This window comes from Suncus etruscus, chromosome 9 (assembly GCF_024139225.1).
Source record: "Suncus etruscus isolate mSunEtr1 chromosome 9, mSunEtr1.pri.cur, whole genome shotgun sequence".
Taxonomy (NCBI): Eukaryota; Metazoa; Chordata; class Mammalia; order Eulipotyphla; family Soricidae; genus Suncus; species Suncus etruscus.
In genome coordinates, this window is record NC_064856.1 from 17,907,972 (window position 1) to 17,913,944 (window position 5,973).

The window sequence follows — 5,973 nt, forward strand, 5'->3', positions numbered from 1 at the left end:
GACCCAACTCACCGGCTTGCCCAGGCATGTGGCCCGGGGAAGCCCTGGAGAAGAGCAGATATTTTTTTAACCTCATCCTGTTGCCCTCTGATCTCTAGGTCTCATAAAGGTTGATAATTGATATCAGCCTTGATATTAATAGGTCTTTAATTGATTTGTAAGTGAATCTTTTGGAGAATATCTCTACTGTACTACTTTTGATATGTGAGTCATGAAAATCCTTCTGCAAGCTATAGCTTTTTTTTGTTTTGTTTTTTTTTTTTGTTTTTTTTTTTTTTTGTTTGTTTGTTTTTGGGCCACACCCGGCATTGCTCAGGGATTACTCCTGGCTGTCTACTCAGAAATAGCTCCTGGCAGGCACGGGGGACCATATGGGACACCGGGATTCGAACCAACCACCTTTGGTCCTGGATCGGCTGCTTGCAAGGCAAACACCGCTGTGCTATCTCTCCGGGCCCTGCAAGCTATAGCTTTATACCTCAGCCTCTGTTACAAATATCTACAGAAAATCTTTTAGTTAAATTAGATAGACAGGACACTTCAGGGAAGAGATGCATATTAGAAAACTATTCCAACTGAGTGATATATTGGAGCCAAGATTAAAGAACAAGGTTAAGGGCCCGGAGAGATAGCACATCGGTATTTGCCTTGCAAGCAGCCGATCCAGGACCAAAGGTGGTTGGTTCGAATCCCGATGTCCCATATGGTCCCCCGTGCCTGCCAGGAGCTATTTCTGAGCAGACAGCCAGGAGTAACCCCTGAGCACCGCCGGGTGTGGCCCAAAAACCAAAAAAAAAAAAAAAAAAAAAAAAAAGAACAAGGTTAACTGATAATAAAATAAAATTCTGTAAAATAGTAATTTTAGAAGCACTACTTTTTGTACTTATTACATCTCAGTCAACTCTACTAAGATTTTGAGATATTCTACTCTCACAGTCACATATTCTTTGACACCATGGTTTGCACTATTGTTAATGGAAAGGTGCCAGGCATGTCACTTTCTCCCCTTTCAGCACCAAGTTCTTGTCCAGAGAGTCATAAGTTCTAACTTTCATTATCATAGTGACCTTTCTCTATTCTAACTGTACTCACTGCTCTTTGTGGCAAGCTTGCTACCATGGCCAGGACCTCCTGACCATTATAAATTAAATTTTCATTTTTACTCATTACAATAAAAGAATGGTTTTTAACTATGAATCTATTTTGTAGATGTATTTTTCTTGTGAATGAATCCTAGAGTTTGATTCCTAGTACCACAGGATCCCCTGAGCACTTCCAAGCACAGAGGTAAGAAGCAGCCATGGAACACCATAGCCAGTGTGACCCAAAGACTTTCCACCTCCACCGATCAAAAAAGAAAATAAAGTATTTACCCAGAATTCACCTGGATCAGGCCCTGGACTACCCAGAAGTATCATGCTGAGCAGAATGAAATCCGCACTCCTGCCCAGAAACAAGTAAGAGTGAGCAGTAAGTAGAATAGTGGGGTTATAAACCAGACATCTCCCCATTCTGTTCCCTCACTGATGAAATGAGAATTGCACTAGTAGCTTGTTTGGAGGAAAGTATCTGAAGACCATGGGATGGGGGTGGTGGCAGGTAAGGGGTATGTTTCTCTTTTACCAGCCAACAGCTTCAAGAGGTCCTCAGAAGGGCTAGAGCTGGCGAGGCACTTGCCTTGCACACAGCTGACTCCAGTTTAATATCCAGCATCCCATATGGATCCCTAAGCACCGCCAGGAATAATTCCTGAGTACAGAACCAGGAGTAACCACCAAACCATGAGTAGCCCAAGAAAAAGGGGGGAGAGGGAGGGCTCAAAGATTACTCTGGAGTCAGTCCAAGTGCAATCTGTCATCTGGGGGTACAAAGGCAAAATACAACTGAGTCAGTGACTTTTCTCCAGCTACACACACATTGAGATTATGATGCAGGTGCCAATGAGGCCACATGTAAAGGGGCAGGGACAGCTCTGGCACACAGGAAATCCACAGCACCTGGGTGAGGCTGTGCTCACATTCCATAGGCATTTCCTGAGTGGCACTGCTGGGCCTGGCCTGTGCTTGGTAAAGCCAGAGACATCCGGCTGAGAAGTCAGGTGGGAGAGACGCCTGTTGGACCACCATACCAAGCAGTATGATGTCACTGCTAAAAAGGAGACAGCGGACACCAAGAGCAGTTGACCCAGAAACTGATAATGTCCCCACCTGAAATATGAACCAAGAGCCCCATGCCAGAGGCCCTCTCTAGACAGAGAATTACACTTGCTGTGGGGCAGATCTGCAGGCCTTTTTTTCACCCAATTCTGACTTAAAGGTCTCCAGAAATCCAAAGAACAGAGAAGGAATTCAAGTTTGCTTTAGGAGACCTGAGCTCAGAACATCTGGTGTTTGCTTGAGAGCACAATGGCTAATGGTGAGAAGCTGCTAGGTCTCTGACAAGCCCCATCCTGGCATTCTTCAAAATGGAGGAAAATTTGGCCACTCAGGGCTTACAGGTACTCAATTTGAGGCTTACCCCTGGCTCGTGATCAGAGTTCACTCCCGGCAGTGCTCAAGGAACCACATATGATGCTGGGGATCAAACCCTAGTCAGCTGCATTAAGGCAAATGCCTTAGGGCTCCGCCCCCCATCTCTTTAGCTTCTGGTCCTGGCATACTTTTAAAACAGAGAGCAATCCTAATCGCAGAGGGTGATGGTAAGAAACAAGGTAACTGAGATAGCTCAGCAGTAGGGCTTTTGCCTTGCACACAGCCGATCCAGGATGGACTGTGTTCTAATCCTGGTTTCCCATATGATTCCCTGTGCCTGCCAGGAGTGATTTCTGAGTACAGAACGAGGAATAACCCCTGAGCGCCAACGGGTGTGACCTAAAAACCAAAAATAAAATAAAATAAAATAAAAATAAAAGAAACAAGGGAACAACTGCAAGGTGACTAGCCATGTACTTGGGATGAAACAGACAGATCAATACTTATTTGTTACTACTACAGGCAGGAAAACATAAAACAATGATTCTGTTTTGGAAGTGTTATTTAGAAAGATAAAATGTGCTGATGGTGACAGTGCTCATTGAGGGCATCAGCATTTGAATTTAGGTCTGAGATTTCAAAGGCTCAGAGCATTGGGACCTTTGTAGGTCCCCTTAGTTCACTAAATGAAAGTTATCTCTGCCCATCCCATAGGTCGGAGGTCTATGAACTGTCTATGGTCTCATAGACCTGGTGCAGTTTGGGAAGTGTACTGTGGTCTCCCACATGCAAAGCTGTTCCAGATCTTTGAGTTATCACTTTGATCCCTTACCACATTCCTCCACCCCCAAACAAATGGTTTCTACTTTTGAAATGCTGTAAGGGCATTCGATGAGGTCCTTTAGAAGAGGTGTTTGAAGCACACTTAGTGTTCATCTCCAGTGTTTTCTGCCTTCCTCCTGAGGCAGGCAGGCAGGCAAGTAGGGACCCCCAAGGTAACGAATTCTTGAGATGGAAAAAAACCAATACGCAGAGTTTGAAGGACTCTCACCTGGTGTTAAAGCAGGCCTAATGCAGGTAAAGACTGACCCCTACAGAGAGAAGTTCCAATAAGAACAAAGGCCAGGAAAGGAACTACCTCCTAGCAACCAGCTTAGAAATAGGACTCTAAGTGGGTAGAAAGCCCCACAAAGTGCACAGGGAGAAACCTTGTGAAAATCAACTTGGAACAAACTGTGGCACAAATGTGCTCCTTGGACCTCAATTGGCAATGAATTCTTGAGACAGCAAGGAATTCTTGAGAAGTAGTAAAAGTTCTGGGATGTCATAAAACTGAGAGAAGGGATTGGAAAAGTCATTTTGTCACCAATAAGTTCACCTGGGACCAAAGCATCCCAGAGAAGGCTGGACCCTCTAGAGAAGCTCCAGCAGGAACTGAATGTCCAAGAAGACCATCAATTACCCTCAACACTCTCCCTGGCAACTACACTAGCAACAAACTCTCATTTAAGTAGAAAGTTTTCAAGTGGGACAGGTTGGGAGAAATTCTGTAAGTCAACTTGGAACAACATGTTGTCTGGATATATGGTGGTGGAGTATGACAAACAAACAAAATTATGTGCCACAATGTGAGATAACTTGGCCCAAGGATCCTCCCCTCATATTTTCCCCTATGGACATCAGCTGCTTGTCATATGGCACCCACCTTGGAAGAAGGGAATCTGTGATTAGTTTTGATTTTAACTTTACACTGCATGGCAGCAGTTGTCTTTGCTCCTGGCTGACAACTGTTTTGTTTTGTTTTGTTTTTTGTTTTGTTTTTGGGTCACAACCAGCGGTGCTCAGGGGTTACTCCTGGCTGTCTGCTCAGAAATAGCTCCTGGCAGGCATGGGGGGCCATATGGGACATCGGGATTCGAACCAACCACCTTTGGTCCTAGATCGACTGCTTGCAAGGCAAACACCGCTGTGCTATCTCTCTGGGCCTGACAACTGTTCTTGCTGCCTGCTCTAGTAACTGCTCCTCAGGTGCAAACACAGGCAAAGCGGAAACACTGTGGGCCCAGAGCACCTCCCCATCCCCCAGGAGGGCACAGCCTGTTCTGGACAAAGAGGACAAACATGCCGTTTACAGAGCTAGAAGCATCAGAGCCCCAGCCTGGGCCACTGTCAGTAGTTGTAGTTCTCCCTCCTAAACCTTTTATCTGCCTACCTTCTCTCCACCTCATCATCTCATCTTAAGCTTCTCCCAGGCTCTTTTTGCACTTGGGCACAAAGTAGCCGGAACAGACTATCCCTTACTGGAAACCCTTCTGACAATTCCCAGGCAGTGTATGGCTACAGCTCTCCGGGAAGACCAAGATCTGACAGCCTGTAGCGGTACCTAGACCCTACTAAAAATCTACCTCAAACTCCTCAGGCTCTCTTAAACAAGCCTAGGGCTTAAAAGGTAACAGAGTGGTGAGGATCCTGCTGGAGGGCCGGGAAGGTGGCGCTAGAGGTAAGGTGTCTACCTTGCAAGCGCTAGCGTAGGACGGACCACGGTTCAATCCCCCAGCGTCCCATATGGTCCCCCCAAGCCAGGGGCGATTTCTGAGCGCATAGCCAGAAGTAACCCCTGAGCGTCAAACGGGTGTGGCCCAAAAACAAAAAAACAAAACAAAACAAAAAAAACTTTAAAACAAAAAAAGCTATGTCAGACAGTATTTACCTTTTCGTCGGTTCCTACTATTTGGAACACTGCTCCCACTCCCGCCTCTAACCTCCATTCCTACTTCCTTAACTGTGACAACTTCCAGATAATAGTTACCTAATAAAAGTCTTGGGGACAGAGTAGCTAATACAGAGAATAAGGCTTTTTGCCTTGCCCTGGGTTCAATCCCCGGCACCCTATGCGGTGCCTGGGCCAGGCCATGAATGATTCCTCACTGCAGAGCGAGAAGTCACCCCTGACCACTGCTGGGTGTGGTGCGTTAGCCCCCCCTCCCCCAAAATCTCGCTCAGGGCCAAAGAGATAGTACAGAGTTTCTCCATCCCGACACTGGCAGCAGACTGGAACAGGGGTTTAAAAAAAGGTCGAGAAAGTACAGCGAGCAGGGCGCTTGCCTGGCGGGTGAAGGACTCTCCAGTCCCTGGCTCCCCATCTGTCCCCTAATCTCTGAGCACAGCAGGCCCCACTCTCACCGCACCGACCCCCATCACTGTACGTCCCCTCGGGGCAGTGACTGACCCGTTTCGGGCTTCACTTTCCTCCTCTGACACTCTACAGAAATTCTCAGAGACCTTAAGCATCAAGCAAACGTCGAACCTGCACGGTTCTGACCCAGCCTGACTCTCCGTCTTTCCCCAGTCCAGCCCAGCAGGGCCGAGCAGAACAACAAACATGCCGGCTCCCGGATCGGACCCTCGCGGCCACCGTCCAGCAACAGGGCCGTAGTTCTTGCCCCCGCCCTCTCGTCGTCCGGGTCTGCGCAAGCGCATTGACTCGCCAGAGGCTCCGCCC